Genomic DNA, 17,654 nt, shown 5'->3' on the forward strand with positions numbered 1-17,654 from the left:
TAAATCCCCCTCTAACTGAAGAACAATGCTATCATTCTGCTATGGCAGTGACATTGAGTGATATCATTGTAAGGAAACGTGAACTTGTCCTTCAACTAGGAAGAAAAGGCTTTGCTGAACTGCCCATCGTGCCCACTACTCATGGAAGAGAAAGAGCGCATCACTCACAAAAAGGCTGAATCAGTGACCCTTTTCTACTTTTCTCCTTTTCCAAACACCATAAGATACCCATGGCTCACCAGTAAGTCAAGTCTTTGAGTTAACACCTGCCTTTGGCACCAGACTGAATTAAAGCAGAGAGAAAGCTGAGCAATAGCACAGAAAACTTGTAACTGGGTTGCAAATGTGCTCCCATGACATTGAGGTATGTAAAGAAAAGTGTACCTTACTTATCTTCTATGACTAGTCTCACATTCTTTAAGAATTCCCACCTTCCTTTGGTAGATCAGTAGGTAAATGGAAGTAGGGGGCTAAATTTAGTCCAAAACACAGTAAGCTTGGCCCTATTCAATAATGTAAACAACTATTGGGCGCCTGGGTGGTTCAGTGGGTTAAGCCGCTGCCTTCAGCTCAGGTCATGATCTTGGGGTCCTGGGATTGAGTCCCACATAGGACTCTCTGCTCAGCAGGGAGCCTGCTTCCTTCTCTTTCTGCCTCTCTATCTACTTGTGATCTCTCTCTCTCTGTCAAATAAATAAATAAATAATCTTTTAAAAAATAATGTAAACAATTATTATAGGAAACTCAAACTAACTAACTTCCTTTTTTTTTTTTTTTAAAGGATAATGTGATCTTCCCAATTTCCTTCCTCTCGTCCTGATCATTCCTGAGAGATTCTGGGCACTAGGGAGAGGGGAAGAAGATGACCCTGGGTGCCTCTGTATTTCTGCTCCCCTGCACTGTGCCCGGTTGGTCACTGGTCACCAATCACCGATCAGGACCTGACAGAGAAGTCTAGGGCTGCTGAATTCGGGAAACTGTCTTCTCATTTCTTCAGAACCCAGATTCTGACTCGACCATACTGGGCTGGATATACTTGATTTCAGCGTGGTCCCAAGCTCCAGGAATCCTACACAGTGGCCCCTGGTAGCACGGTCATTTCCTCACCCTGGAAGCTTCCTAGATAAGAAACTCTTATCTACCCTCTTCCTCTTTCATCTTGATGTACAGGGAAATTTCTTGGTTCATTATACGACATGGGACTCCAGTAGCACTTGGGAATGGTATTTGAGTCTCTATGTGTCTGTCTCTCCCCCTCTTCCTCGCAATCTTGTTATGGACCTATCTATCACCTTGATATCGAAGTTTCCATTTTAATATAGGGGCAGCTTGGAAGGAGTCAAGTCCGCAAATCCCAACCTATCTCCACGCCTGATCCTGAAAGAGAAGGGAAGGATCCATGTGTCTCCCAATAGCCTCTCTTAATAAGCTGAACCCATTCTGAGCCAGAAGAAAAAGGAGGGATTTCTACCCTTCCTGTCTTATGAGAATTTCACTTAAATTTTATCCTATTCTTCTCTGAGGTTAAAAAAGGGTTTTTTTTTCTCATTTTCCCTGGGGCTTTATTGGTACAATGGCATTCTGGGAACACGATTCTTGTGGTAGAAGATGAAAACAAGTAATTAATATTTTTAAATATTATTCCCATTCCCAAATTAGTTCTCCAATTGCTGAAAGAGACTTGCTTGACTTAGGGGTGACTCACTTCCCGTCTGCGAGCCTTTGAACTATAAAATGAGGTGGTCAGAACGTACATCCACCAAAACACCTTGCAGTTCTTACGTCCTGGTCTCACTGCAGCCACGAGGAGCTGTGGGAGGCTCACAACAATCTGGAAAGCCAGCCATTCCTCTCCTCAACCATGTTAGGGCACTATTTAGTTTCTTTGGCATCTCAGCTATGAAAAAGTTAGCTTCACAACCTTTTGCCTAGGCTAAACTCCACTGTGACTTGTATGATTTAACAACTTAGTGTTCTAGTTATTTTAGGAAAAACAGAGAAGAGGAGAGGAACAAGATGGTAGTCAACAAGAACAATTAAACTCCCTTCTCAATGGCTGAAACCTGAGGCCGGTGAAAACGGACAGGATCAAAGACATATCAAAACAGAGGTCCTGGTACACTCAGCTTAATGTAGAATTAAGTCAGGCAGGGCAGAGAAACTTCATGATTAATTTTAAGATTTGGAAAGCTGAGAGATTGGATACTGTCACACACACACACACACACACACACACACACACACACACAAGATCCATTCAGAAAAAAGGTTCAGTGGCATCAACTCAGGGAGTGGTGACTGTTCTCCAGATTGCAACTGTGTCAGTCATTCTAACATGTGTTAGATTCTGCATGCTTTACGCACGTACATTGTCTAGGATTGCTTTTTTAATGACAGCAAAAAGACTGTGGTCTGCGTGAATGTCACGTTTCAGCTATTCTAAGTCAGGATGGGAAGGTGGACCCTACCACTCAGAAAAATAAAAAAAAAAAAAAAATCTCTTGGGAGAATGTAGTGTTGAGTTACAACATTCCATTCCTTTGGCCTATCACGAAATATTATTAAGGCCACTGTGTGCCAGGTACCCTGCCAGGTGATGAGCGATTCTATGTCACAAGAAAGGCACAGTCCCTCCCCTTGCAAACATGATCAGGTAAGGAAGCTGGTAAAATAAGCCAACGATTCGATTTAAACAGTTAGTGCTAACAGTTAGAGGGGGCTTCCACAGAAGCCGAGAGCTAACCACCTAAGCTATCTCGTGGTTGTTGGGTAGGTGAGCAGTCAGAGGAGGCCTCTGAGAGGACATGGCCTTTGAAAAAAGAACTTCCAGTGTTCCAAATTGGCCTGGCTAAGGGTGCTTTCCATGAAAAGAGATAATGGAAGCCTCCAATCTTCAGATTCCCCGATATCAGTCCCAACTGTACTTGAGTTCTCCGATCTTTCTCCCTCTTAATTTGTCTGTATTTATAAACATAGAGCTGCATCTCAGAGCAGCCCTGCATGGCTGACTTTAATGGCAGCACAGAAAATAAGCAGTTGGCATTTCTCGGGGCAGCCCAAACTACAGAAACTCCTGCTAAATGCTTGAAACAATGTAATGCTTATAGAGATTTGGATTTCTGGCATGGAACCCATTTTATTTATTTATTTATTTTAAAGGGAAAGAGATTTTTTTAAAAAAAGAAAGAAAGAAAAGAAAGAAACAGCAAACAAACTCTAAAAGAATGCCTTCAAACTCCCCAGTTCCCAGTGCAGTCAGACATCAATAATGTATTTTAAGGCCGTGGGTTTCTCATTCCTTGCTGTCTTCCGGGGCAGTCCTCGGGGGCCACCATATTGAGTTGCAGCAATAACCGTCTTGGCCACATCGTACCTGGAATCATGCAGGGAGTAGCCCACGGCCCCCAGTCTCATTGCCTTAATGAGGGACTCGAAGGGTTTACTGCACACCCGGCTCCCTCTAACTGACCTCATAGGAGGCTCATAAGGGGAATATTATCTGTCAGAGGCTGGTTTTCTTTAACTGATTTTTATGTAGCAAGCAAGGAACTGCTCCTGAGAAACAGAAACATCCTGTTGTGCTAAGATGGACACTTATGGGCTCGAATCTGCTTCTCTGATTTACCTGGGCACGTCACCTTACCCTCTGAGGCTCAGTTTACTCCTCTGTTCAATGGTAACATTTCTTCTTTGTAAGATTATTATCCTAAAATTAAATTTTATATTTGCCAAATATACACATTGAAAAAAAATCAAAGAGTACTGAAAGTCTTAGAATGAAAATCTGCAGTTTCACCCCTCCCTCTTCCTGAACCTGCTCCCCAGGGAGCCACTCTCCACTGCCTGAGCTGATTCTTCTAATACTTACCTCCACATATTGAAATACTGCAGATTTCTCTTGTGCTTGCCTTGTTTCTCGCATATTTGGGTCTTCCTCTTTCAGACTGGACCTTTCCTGCACAGAGGTGGTGGTCAGATTGAAGATCAAGGCTCTAGGAAGCCGTTGTGAGTTCCATGCATGTGAGGGCAGGGAGCTGCCTGACGAAATTCTGTGTAGGACGAGAAGGCAGGGAGTCAGCCTATTCATTTGAGAACCACAATATTTTAGTACCTTGATATCTTTCCTCATCGACCTGTCACTTTCTCCAGATGGCCTCTGGGTGAGGAGAAGGGAGCTGAGGGACCTTAGGGTTGACTCACTTTTCTTTTCAACTGTCTGCTGTCTTTGTTGAGCCCAAGAGTCCTGGGCATGTCTCCTGGATTAATACAAAAATCCCACTTCTGTGGCAGGGGTGAGGGGTGGAAGGAGAAGTGGTTGTCTGACTGTGTCAGGAGAGCGGCAGGGGACCTGGAGAGTCAAAGATCCATATAAAGCTTCTAAATCCCAACTCATTCCCACCTTCCCTAGTAGCCTGGGCCTCGGAAAGCCTGCTCTGCTCGCATCTCTTCTTGTCGATGTCACTCATCAACTCCTGCTTTCCACTTCCCAGAATCCACCTAAATCTCTCATGGTCTGCTCTCCTCTCCTGTGCTCTTTGTCTTTGTAAGATAATACCTTCTTCCCTCCCTCCCTTCCTTTTTTGCTACCTCTCCAGTGAAATTTAAGGAGGGAGAAGAGATACATTCTTGTGGCCAAACTGCCAACACTTCAACCCCTTACTTTATAAACAGGAGTTCTGTTGAAGACCTGCCCAAGGTAAAGGAAGTACAGTCTCCTGCCCCATACCTGGCATATATTTAAGTACTCAATAAAATAACTGCACTGTGTCTCTCGTCTTCCCCCAAGAACATTCCCTAACATCCCCAGAGGATGGCCTGAGAGCTGTAAGACTTCTAGGAGACTACTGGAATCCATAGTGCCTCCAAGGGAACGGTGAGGAGTCTGAAATGCTGTTTCTCCAGGTCAATTAGCTCTATTAACTTAATTAATCCTCAAGACAGCTTCGTTAAGCAGGTATGGTTATCATTCCCATTTTATGCCCATTGTCTTAATATCCAGGCGCTGCAACAAGGGGATGGGGCAGTCTCTCGTTTGGGAGGAAGGAAAGAAAGAAGAGAAACCTCCCTTGACCCTCTGCCGGCGACCAGACATCAGAGAAATGCATCCACCCTGCCCTATGAGAGCCTTTCCAAGGCCCGGATAGACACAACTGGACATTAATTGAAGTGGTGAAAACAGATTTAATTTTCTATATTATTTGATAACTACTGATAGCAGGGGGAAAAGCGGGACTCTGCTCCATTTGTGCAGAGATGATTTGGGCGTTTTAAAGGGAAGGTGAGTGGGAGGAAAGTGGGGGGCTCAGCTGAGTCAGAGAAGAGGAAATTTACAAAGGGCTGGTCAGGTAAATGCAAAGGGCTGTGTCTGCTGGCTGGCAGTCATCAAGGTCCGGTTTCTCTCCTGCAGACACTGGGAGACAGAAGTCCTATCCTTCTGATCACTGCATTCAAAATGAAAGGCTCTCAGGTCCTTAAGGAAAACACTTGAATTTTAAGAGATATATATTCGCAATTATAAGACCTTTTTGGTAGATTGCCTAAGGAAGAAAGGTCAGGGACCTATTTCAGGTGTTGGCTAGGGACAAACAGTAAATCCCTCCGCAGCACTGAGCTTTCTCAAGCAGGCACTTTAACAGAGGACTGGGGTCACCCTTTGGACGTGGCCTTCGGCTGCTAGAAGTCACATTTGGACAGAGCTCGGATCAGCAGTTCTCTCCACTAGGTCCCAAAAAGACGTAAAATAACGGTCTTAGTGTGATGCTAGTGCGTGCGCACGCGCACACACACACACACTCTTACTGTGGAGAGTGATAACTAATAAGCGAAACTACGGTCCCTGGGTATGCTGGTGCCTGAGCTCCCCTGCAGAGTTCCCAATCAATGCAAGGTTGGCTGTCTGCAGCTCGACTGAGTTACTCAGATTACAAATGAAAACCAGCCCCTAGAGAGTGCGCACTGCCGTAGCACAGAAGAAAAGCATAATTCTTGCTTACACTTGGCTTTGTGATCAGTTTCTCCCCTGGTAGCTACTCTTGTAACTTCTTTTTAGGGCTGCCACTTTTATAAACACACACACACACACACACACACACACACACACACACTCACACAGCCCAAAACTTCTGCAGATCAAGTCTTTCGCATCTCTCCACGGCATTCCTTCCCCGACTCGGTGGAGGATATTCTTTCTCTGTGGCTGCCTGTTTCAAACGGAGCAGCTCTTTTTATAGCTTAAAAAATAAACTGAATAAGGAGTAGCAGTAACAGTAGTAGTAATTATTATTATCGGGTTTACTGTTACAATTTCCAGTTTCCGGGTCTAAACGTCCAAACGCTATGTCAGATATTATGCTAGGTGCTATGTAGACATTACCTCTAAACCTTCCCCGAACCACAGTACTCATGTACAGATATCATTTTCTAATAAATGAGGAAATAGGGATCAGAGACAGTAAACAATGTACTCAAGGTCACACAGCCAGCACAGAGGGTCTCAAACCCAGATCTGTCTGCCAGAAGAGCTCAGGCCCTCCCAATGACACTGAGATAATGGGAGCATGTTCTGGGCATAAGAAGAGCTGACTTTTTGACCGGACATCATCCCCATCAACAGAGGTTTGAAACAACATCAGATTAAAAAGTCAGAGGATCTTTCACCAGCCCAAGAAATGCTATCATCTGGAACTTTCAGGTTTATCTCATAAGACAGACAGAAGGAATGACGCCTACCTATCTCCAAAGATCAGTGTGTGAGTAAACTCTTGGAACAGTAGTAAAACTTCAGAGCATCTGGTAGCTAAGGAGAATCCCTAATGATTTAATAAAATGCCCATTCTCTACCATCCCTCACAGAAGGACGCTCAAAGTAGAAATCTCTACAACACCCCTGACAGATGGTCATCCTGTTGATATTTCAACGTCTGAAATCCAAAATGCTGACAGTCCCAGAAGATTGTTATATCATCTTTAATGAGCTCCAGCAATTTTTTTTTTTTTTTATAATTTCTGCTCTGGTAAGTGCAAGTCTACCTTTTTGTTCCTTATACTTGTTAATGGTAAAATAAGAACAGCGACGATCACTGACAATGTACCTACCGCATGCCTAAGTGCTGTATGTGTTATCTAAGTTCATCTTCAAAGCAACTCTCGAATGTAAGTATAGTTATCCTTTTTTTTAGGAGTCAAGGAAACACACTCAGAGCAGTAGAAGGCTGTGCCCAGAATCACATGGAGAGAAAGTAGCACAGCTGGGATGAGCACCTGGTTCCAGCAAAGCCCATGCTCTTGACCGCCATGCCAAGACGATGGAACGAACATAGGCCTTTCCTCCGCCCACTGCCCTTCTGATTTCTTAAGAAAGAGCCCATGTGTTCTTTTTTCCCACCTCCTTTCCCTCCTGGCTCTTTCAACTGTTCATTTTCTGAAAGGATTGGCAATGGAAGTAATTTGAGGTCCGCGTGCTGAGATACGGAGCAAGAGTGGAAAAGCCAGGCTTATTTTCGTAGCATCTTAGTGTTTTACTTGAGATGGCAAATGGAGAGTATCTGGACGGTCCATCTGGTCCCATCTGCAGGAGTAATATTTTGCTTGGAGAGCCCTGGGTTCTTTGGATAACGGGGAGTAGAAGAGTGCTGTGGCTACATCCCAGCTTCTCATCCTGTGAATCTCAAGGGCAGGTGAGAGATGAGGCCCCATCCTCTGGGGTCACTTGACTGAGCTGGACGATGGGGGCTCTGATGAGGGTGAGGTGAAAGAGGTAAGATGGAGGCGTCACCACGGTAGTTGGCAAGAAGTAGGCCCAAAAAGATTTTCAAAACCAGATGGCTGCATTAAGTTTAGAGTGAGCCTCTCCAACACCACACTGGTGACACTGGCTTCCTCTCAGTCCCTGGTACTCAGCAAACCTCATCTGACCACAGGACTGTGAACATGCTATTATTATTGTTCCTTCACCTTTTCCTTCTCTTTGCTTTTCCTTCTCTTTGCCCCAGTAACTTCCATTAGTCTTTCAAACTGCGGCTCAAGGGATCCCTGGGTTTTTAAAACCAGCTGAAAACTACATTTTAAGTTTTCCTAGGATGAAATACCTCTCCTTTCTGTGCTAATCACATCTGCAAATTTACATTTATTTCTGTAACTAATTAATATTTATCTTCTTGGTTAGGCATAATCTCTATAAGAATAGGACCCATCTGCTTGTTTCTCACCATCATTTTCTCAGTCTCTAGCAAGGGGTCTGGAAGAGAACAGGGGCTCAAAAAATTATTTGTGAATTAGAAGATGAATGAATAAATAGGAATAGAGGAAAAAAGCAAGGCAATGAGGGTGGCTTCCAGAGAAGATGCGATGAGCATCACAGATAGTTAAAATCACCAGGCACTTCCCAGGAGGCTGTCACATATGATCATTTTATGCAACTGGAACCACTTGGCTTTGCACAGTGCACAAACTAGACAACTGTATTTGGTGGTTCTACAAATGGTCCAAAGGGCTTCCAAATGGTCCAAAGCTCCTTGCACAGATGTACCAGATCTATTTAAGAGTCAGTGGTGTAGAACAGACACATTTCATCATTTGTTATCCTTTAAAGTTCTCCAATTAACATACTGGTTCTCACTGGCTTAGGTACCTCCATAAACCCAACTTCCGATACTAAGCAAGGACTGTGATATATGAGCAAGGAATAACTTCCACATACTCTTCAAAGATTATGGTGATGAATCCACCTCAGAGATGATCAGGTTTACTTATGCCTACATTCCACCATACTGCTTGGTTTCTGGATCCGTCACCCTCAGAGCTCAAATAAAAAGCCAAGTGCCTTCCCTCTGGGAAAGTCACATATCTTAAAAGGGTGATAAGTATCTCCAAGCTTTCCATCCATACCAGACACTGTCAGAGCTCTCCTTCACGGGCCCCGTCTGTGCCCCACTGACCTTTCAGCTCCCTGATGCATAATGTAGGGAGGAAGAGAGCTTGAATCTCGCCTTAGACTCAGGTTCATTCAAAGACCCCAAAATAAAACTCTTAGGCCAGGGCAGGAAATGAGGGCCAGGTGATCCGGGTTCTCCTCAACACCTACTCCTACTCGAGGTTACACACCCTAGTGATTTGGGAACCAGGAAAGGCTCCTCTAAGTGGTAGGCCTTGTAAGACATGCCTCAGTAAAGCCATATAATTCATATGGGAATGCTCTCAGCCGCAAGTAGTACAATAGCCAATTAACAAATAGGTCCCTCCTTTCATCTAACAAGAAGGCTCCTGACTTGGTTCAATGATCACAAGTTCTCAAGCTTCCCCGCAGCTATCTTAGCTTTCCTTCATGGTCTGCTCTGCTCCCAGGCTCCATAGCCACGATATAAGTAACATCAAGCAGGAAATGTGTGTGTGTGTGTGTGTGTGTGTGTGTGTGTGTGTGTGTGTCTCCACAGTCAGAGAAGCAGTAAGAGTAATGAGTAAAGGGACATCTTCTCCCTTTTATCAAGAAAGAAATTTTCCTGGAAGCTCTACCCAGCAAACTATTTTTGACCTCCTCCGCTGTATCTGTATCATAGGGCATGAGGCATGTCTCCTGGCTTCAAGGGAATCTGGAAAATCAAGAGTTTTAGTTGGGTACATTTCTACCCTGCACGAAAACCAGAGTTGTTTTAATAAGGAAGCAGAGTAAATCAATGTCCGGTAATTATCTTTCTGAATTGCCAGTGCAAAGCAGTTTAGTTATCCTGAATTAGAGTCCTCTCCGAGCAGCTCGGCACTTGACAAGGACTTTCTTCCTATCAAGGAAAACCGCCACAGTCTCCTTGGGACTTTTTCAAATAACAACAGTGGTGCAGGTGAGAGAATTGTTAATCAAGGCTTGTGCTCTCTGACTTTTCTACAGAAATGGATATAAAATGTACTTTTCATGGTAACTGAAATCTGATTTGTGCACCTGATGGTTTAAATAAATTATTCTGCCTCAGGAAATACCCATCACCCGGCATGTAAATGGAGATCAGCCATGTCCTAGTGGGATATGAGAGGGAGAAACCACCCCATCTCAAGGAGACCATCACGTATATGTTGATTCTGATTCAGTGTCTGCCTTTCCGGGTTTGTCTGCCTGAGCTCTTGTAACAAGTCTGCTAGCAATCCTTCATCTCAGAGATTCATCCCATGTTGAGCCCACATCTCTGGCTAAAGCAAACGCAGGTGTGGAAGAGAATTTTAAAAATCAGCTTGTTATTCAAGAAGCTGGAATTGGAATCCAGGGCTTGTTGCTTGCTTGCAAGTTCAATAAGGTAATGTTTATAAAACATCTAGCTTGGTCCCTGGTGCACAGATGCTTGGGAAATGTTACTCTTATTAACATCACTTTAAGAAAGTGGAGTTGAATGAGATTAAGATGCTAAATTCTAATTGTCACCCAAATCTAGAAGAACCAAATTTGATGTTTCAGAGGTCTGAACATGGTCTTTGGAGTCCTCTAGAAATCAAATTCAAATCCCTTCTCCTCCACGTGGTGATTGTCCTGTTAGATAACCTGCTAATCTCTTGGGAGTTTCATTTCTTCATCTGTAAAATGGGGGGAAATAACTCCGACATTACTTAGTTGATTACTCATTCAACAAATGCATATATGTACAAATGAGATAGATGTTGGGGATACACATATTAACAGGACATAGGGGACACCTGGGTGGCTCAGTCGGTTAAGTGGCCACCTTCGGCTCAGGTCATGATCTCGGGGTCTGGCATTGAGTCCTGCATTGGGCTCCTTGCTCGGCTGGGAGCCTGCTTCTCTCTCTCCCTCTGCCTGCCACTCTGGCTGCTTGTGCTCTCTCTCTCTGTCAAATAAATAAATAATCCTTGAAACAGGACATAGTTCCTTTCCTTTGGAATTCAAAGTCTAGTGTATGGATATGCAGAGCAACCTTAACTGCTTACATTTACTAAAAATCTACTAGATGCTGAATGTTCTAAACACATTATCCAAATACTCACAGCTTCCCTACAAGATAGAGAATACCATCCCTGTGTTACAGTTGCAGAAACAGAATTCAGAGAATTTAAGGAAATAACCCAAGGACACACAGTTGATGGCCATATCACCATCTGCATGCAGGTTCATGGGAACTCAGCACTGGGCATGACACCAAGGGCATGGCGAACGCAATCCAGGAAACCGGTACTCTGTTACCACTGAGGTCCCATTAGCTACTTTGGCCCTGTACATAGGGGATGAGTCGCATGTGACCACAGTGACTGCTCTCAGGGCTACCTGCCTTGCAGACGCAGATGAACGTGGGTTTGCTTTAATAGGTCTGGAAGATGAGCTGCAAAAATGATTATGTAGCAGAGGCAGGCCTTACAAGACAGCAGAACAAATAGAAATAGCCTGGGAGACCAGCAGCCCGGCATTAATTACCAAGGGCCCTTGGAGAGCACAGCTGTATCCAAAGCACGTGATTGCACAGATACACACAGAGACCCTGTCAAGAATGTATGATGACTGTCCTTAAAGCTCCCTAAATAGGTACACTGGGAAAACGGGCCTACACCCTGCCAAGAAAATGAGTAACGCTAATAATAACAATTACACTTATCAAGCAATTAATAGACGTCAGGCATGTTGTTTAGCAATTTACATACACGGTCTGCTTTTCCTGTCAATGGCTCTTTGAGTTGGATACTATAAAAATACCCAAACTCTAAGGGTGGGGGAAACTGAGGCTTTAAGAGGCTGAGCCATTTGTCGAAGTGATGCACTTGGTAATTGGCAGAGTTCAAAAGAAGGTCCGTGTGAGCCCTGTACTCTTCACGACACACATCATTATAAACACAAACATTATAAACTCGACCTCCACCCATAACATACCTCTATAAATGGACAGACAGACAACCATCACTACTCCCCCTACTTACCGCCAACTCCAGCCCCAGCTGGGTCCCATCCCCACCTACCCACTGGCCACCTTCTTCCAGATCTATTTCTCTATCCCCATCACCAGGGCCTATATCCCCAAAGAGAAAGATTTTCCTGCAATGTGACCTTGGGTCATGTGCTCCTAAAACATGTTCAAAGTGTGCCCAGGCCTTTTCATATCACCATGTCTTTGCAATCCTTCCCTTCCAGGGGACTGAATCAGAAAACCCTTGGTTCAAGGGCCCCTGGGTGGCTCAGTCAGTTCAGCATCCAACTCCTGGTTTTGGGTCAGGTTGTGATCTTAGGGTCATGAAACGGAGTCCTGAGAGTCTGCTTACGACTCTCTTTCCCTTTGCCCTTCTCTCCTGACCTTTTTCTCAAATAAGTAAATCTTAAAAAAAAAAAAAAAAAAGGAAAAGAAAAGAAAACCCTTGGTTCAAATCTAGGCTTCACTCCTCCCTGCTGGGTAAACTTGGGCCAGTCGCTTAACCTCTCTGAGCCTGCGTCTTCATCTGTATCGATGTCTATTTCCTCAGGGTTCTCATTAGGAATAAATTAAATGAAAAATTTTATGCATGAAAATTTAAAAGACATGAAAATGTCTAACACATAAGAGGCAAAATAATTGTTATTCTCCTTCTCTGGAGAGCACATACTCATCCTTGAAAACCCAGATCAAAGTCTCCTCATTTTGCCACCGGTGGATTTTGTCACTCCATCCTCTGTGTTCTGGGAACTCTCTGTATCTCTAATTAGCATTTTTCACATTGTCTTTCTTTTTTTTTGTTTTAATCTGTTTACCAGACTATCTCTTCTATGCGAAGGTGAGCTCCTACAGGGAAGAGGCTTGGTCTCATTTCTGTGTGCATCCAGACCGTCTACTCCGTCCCACCACGGGGTAGGGTGATCCATTATTTGCCAATTGAAGGCATTAAACCGCATTAACACTCCCTCGTCCACACAAGCACCTGGAGGGGGCAGGTCTTGGAAAGCAGACTCGCGGTCTTGTTTTGTATATGGTCTCACAACCAGCACGGGAGCATCTGTCCAGATCTAACTAAGGACGACTGAAAACACAGCGTCCTTCCTTTGAGCCCTTACCCTGTGCTATGCACCCGCGACTTTACACATGGTTCTCTAATTCTCACAGTGCCCTTACGAAGTTCATGAGACTGGATGGAGAGAAAGATGGGTTAAATTATATTTGTGGTCGGGCTCCGTGCTCTGCCGGTGAAGGGGGCATATCTTGCTCTGGCTCGGGAGAGTCTGTTTATTAAGCAGAGCGACGGTTCATTTGAGGCGTCTGCTCGACTGGGGGGCAGGGGAGACAGACATTTGGCCAAATGTCCTGGTGTCTGTGAGGGTGTTTTTGGAGAAGATCGATGTTTGAACAGGTAGGCTGAGTAAAGCAAGTTACTCTCCCTAACGGGGGTGACGCTCATCCAATCACTGGAGGGCCTGAACAGAAGAAAAAGGCTGGTCCTCTCTCAAATAAGAGGGATCGCCTTCCGCCTGACTCTTCTGAGCTGGGACAAGGGCTTTTTCGGCCTCTGGACTAAAAACAGACTGTAATTTGTCCCACTGGCTCTCCTGTGTGTCTACCTTGCGAACTGCACATCTTGGGACTTCTCAGTTTCCAGAATTGCATGAGCTGATGTCCTTACAAGTCTCTCTCTCTCCCTGTGTATCTCTCATTTTGTCAAATGAACAGAACCAATACGATATGTCGCTCCTACTGTTTCTTTAGAGAATGCAAATACAAGCAGAATCCAAATGACATTAAAATAAGGAAGACTGGGGCGCCTGGGTGGCTCAGTTGGTTAAGCAACTGCCTTCGGCTCAGGTCATGATCCTAGAGTCGCAGGATGGAGTCCTGCATCGGTCTCCCTGCTCCCAATGACCTTACCCCCTCTCATGTACCCTCTCTCTTTCATTCTCTCTCTCCAAAGTAAATAAACAAAATATCAAAAAAAAAAAAAAAAAAGACTGGAGGGGGTCTGGATGGCTCAGTGGGTCAAGCATCTGCCTTCAGCTTAGGTTATGATCTCAGGGTCCTGGGATCGAGTCCCACATTAGGCTCCCTGTTCAGTGGGTAGTCTGCTTCTCCCCCTCCCTCTGCCTTCCACTCTGCCTACTTGTGTGCTCTCCTTCTCTAATAAATAAATAAATAAATAAAATATGGGGGAAAAAAACAAAATAAGGAAGAAAACTGAAGAAATAAGAGAGGCTTATTTGATACTTATAACCTAAAAATACTAAAGTAGGAAGAGAAGTGGAAAAACAGAAGAATATCTTAGCTTATATATCAAGAAGCATTGGGGGACAGTACAGAGAAATGGGGAAATGGTTTTGTAAGGAATCATTCCCAAGTATGAGACACTGAAACAGAGAAATAGAGAAGTTTTATGAAATAGGTAGAAAATTGGGATGTATTCCCTTCTTTGTCATTTTCCCATGACTTTGAATGAAGCTTCGATATTTTTTTGGCTCTATTTCTATAAAAATGAGATATTATATAAGACAGGACCATCCAGGGCCCTGGTTATATGTGGGTCACAATGTATATTCATATTCTCATGCATCAACTGAGCATTTGGGGTGGGTGATAGGTCTGTGGCCATCTCTCTTGCATTCTCTCTTTCTCTGTGTATCTCTCTACATTTATCTCTGTCTCCTTCTTTGACTCCTTTTCTCCCTCTCTCCTCCCCAAGGTAACTAATGTATTAAGCTAAGGATACAGAAACCTGTTGGAATCAGAGGAGCCTCACTGAACATGGGCCATTGCAACGTGTCTCATGGTCTCCACGCTCTCTGAAAAGTACACATTGACACACACCAGATTTGGAAAATCCCATTCCTAACTACAATCCTTGAGTTTTATATACTCACAAGGTGCACATCAGAATTGCAAACTAAGTTTCACCTACAAACTACATACTTCCATTTAAGGACAGTTTTGTAAAAGAAGAAAAAGAAAGAAAGAAAGAGAGAGAGAGAGAGAGAGAGAAAGGAAAAGGAAAGGAAAAGGAAAGGAAAGGAAAAGAAAAAAAAGAAAAGAAAGAAAAAAGAAAAGAAAGGAAGTGTGTGCTTTCTTCTGGTTCTCAAACCTAAATTCAGTATTGGCAAGGTCATGTCCTCATCAGAGGTAATGGGGGAGAGAAGAAGAGAATTCTTCAGTCACCTTGAAAACAAAACAAAATAAAAACACACACATCTGCCCCTAGCATTCCAGAACACTTGCTTCCCTGCCACCAAAGCTCTGTTAACATCATTGAGATAGCTCAAATTATAGATAGCAAAGACAAGATCTGAATTTGGGTCTACCCAACCCTGAAGTACATGGTCTCAAACTCTCATCTCTGCCAGCCAGCACTCAGTGATAAATGAGGCCACGTGACCCTTAAGTAAGGACAATCCCACATTATCAGCTCAGCTCTGAGAAGTTACCCAAAAAGTGAGTGGTTTTCCCCTGGGAATCTGAAATGCAGGAGTGGATACACTGGTATGACCAGTTCCTCCAGGGCAGGTCCTATCAGATGTGGACCCAATTCAAGCCAGCCGTGAGGTCAAATAACGCTTCTGACGAATTCTCAGTTGGCAAGCAGGAGGCATGATAGAACCTACTGAAATTTATGACAGAAAAAATATATATATCAGATAATTCAGTCTCTTTGGCGGCTTCGGGTCAGAGATTTTAAGTCTAAATTTTACTTTATTTTGCTCTGAATAGAAACAGGCAATTAAAGATGTCCAGAGAAGTTTGCTTTTGAGGTAAAAAGGTCCTAAGACTATACTCGCATGTTCTACGGCACTCCAAATGTCAAATTGGAATGGTCATAAAAAAGGTAAAGTTGAATGTTAACCATAAATTGCTGCAATTGAAATGCCATAAAACATGATAGCCTCTTGCAGAATTTTAATATTTGGAGAGGATTAGAACTGCACCGAGCCCTTGAGATGTTCTCTGACACCCTCATTCCCAAATCCCCACCACTGGTGAAACTGAGGTACGAACTAGAACTTGAACCCAAATTTCTTGATTCTCAGGCCAGAGAACTCATTCATTAATTTTTGAATGCAGGAATGAAATATTTATGATGGGTGGCTTAATTTTTACCCTTATGTCAAATTTCACTGACACCATTAAATATTTCAGAAACAATCACCAGAAAAATTCCCGGCACTCTCCACAAGGGGAAAGAGTTTAGAAAGGGGTCACAGAGGGTGTCTAGGACACTGTCTAAATCAGAATATGTTTCTAGAATATGATTCCTGGTTAAATGCATTCAGGTAAATTATAAGATATAGTCCCTTCTTGGAGATTCTCAGTTCTCTTTAGCTTATTAAAAGTTCTGCAGAGTAATACAGAGCACACTTAGCATTTTCTGTCATCTAGCCTAGGGATCTGATAGTACTCTGCAAGCTAAACCTGTCCAAGTAACTCCTGAACCCCTCTGAATTCCCAAGCTTATGTCTATATACTTTTCTTCTTTCTTGAGAAAAATGGAATTCTTTGGAAATTGGGATATGACATTATTCCTTCCCCCCAAAGATAACAGGACATTTCCCAAAAAGCCTACGGAGTAAGCTTAACACAGAAACCTTGTGGGAGAGCGGATCCTACAAAGGCATGCGAAGTCAGGGCGAGCACTGCCTTCTCAAGAGTTTCAACTCTTTTGTAGAGCCAAAAGTGCAGACAGAGCCAGTGGTGGCAGGATGGGAGAATGAAGAAAAAGCAACTATTGGAAGGGAAGGGGTCAAGGAAGCTCTGGACATTGGCTTAACACCCAGAGTGATCGACTAGGTCAGTGGTTCTCGAACTCAAGCATGCATCAGAACCAGGCTTATTCAAACAGGGTGCTAGGCCCCACTCTTCAAGCTTCTGAGTCAGAAGGTCTGGGTGGAGCCCAAGAAGGTGCCTGCCTAACAAGGTGCCAGGTAACGTGGATGCTGCCGATCCCAGAGTCACGCTTTTAGAAGCACTGGCCTTGACCATTGGCTTACCTAGAATTTCTAGCATGAATACTGAGCTTCTTCCAAGCTCATAATACTTTCAGCATGACATCTCCATTGTTGGCCTCACCTAGCATCCAGGTCACATCCTGTGGCCACATCATCTCAACCTTTCACACTGTCTTGAGAATGTCATTCAAGGTCTTTCCCCTTCTCCCAGGCGTACACCAGATGCTATATCCAAGCCATGGGGAGGACTTGCTATAAGGTACTATGAGCAAAGCTGGGTGGCAGGGGAACCTGGAGGAGCAGCAGAAATTTCACTCTCTGTTCCTGGAAGATGAGCACCAAAAAGGGGTGCCATAATGCAATCACTTTTCCTACATCACAAGGTCTTGCTTCTCTTAGTAGCTTTTCAATATAGTCTTGTCACTGCTCTCGATAAATTACCTTAATTTTTATAAAAATGCTTAAGAAAGAGCCTACCTACTTGACCCAGTTACCTTTCTAACCTAAGCCAATCAGACTCTTGCTCCTGAGCATTTAAACATAAATTCTCCCAAACCATTTCCTAACAGAAAGATGGGAAATCACTGAGGCACAACTCTGGAGCCCTGAAAAGTGAGCCCATTCAATTTCTGCTCCTCAGATCCTGGAGCTACCCCAGGTACAAGCTTCCTGAAGCCTACTTATCCAAGTTTTGCTTCTCTGTGCCCCCTCATTTCTCTTTACTAAATCTCTCTCTCTCTCTCTCTTTTTGTGCCTAAGTAAGCTAGTTTGTTTCTAGGACTTAAAA

General features: G+C 43.8%; 1 long non-coding RNA gene across 1 annotated transcript in view; it reads right to left on the reverse strand.

The window, feature by feature from the left end:
* Nucleotides 1–17,654, reverse strand: part of LOC106005589 — a 180,391-nt gene that overhangs the window by 8,978 nt on the left and 153,759 nt on the right. The window contains exon 2 of the long non-coding RNA XR_001179059.2: nt 3,869–4,049. This is a non-coding gene — a long non-coding RNA (uncharacterized LOC106005589). The remainder of the gene's footprint in view (nt 1–3,868; nt 4,050–17,654) is intronic.

This window comes from Mustela putorius, unplaced genomic scaffold, assembly GCF_011764305.1.
Source record: "Mustela putorius furo isolate JIRA1106 unplaced genomic scaffold, ASM1176430v1.1 tig00004007_pilon_pilon_pilon, whole genome shotgun sequence".
Lineage (NCBI taxonomy): Eukaryota > Metazoa > Chordata > Mammalia > Carnivora > Mustelidae > Mustela > Mustela putorius.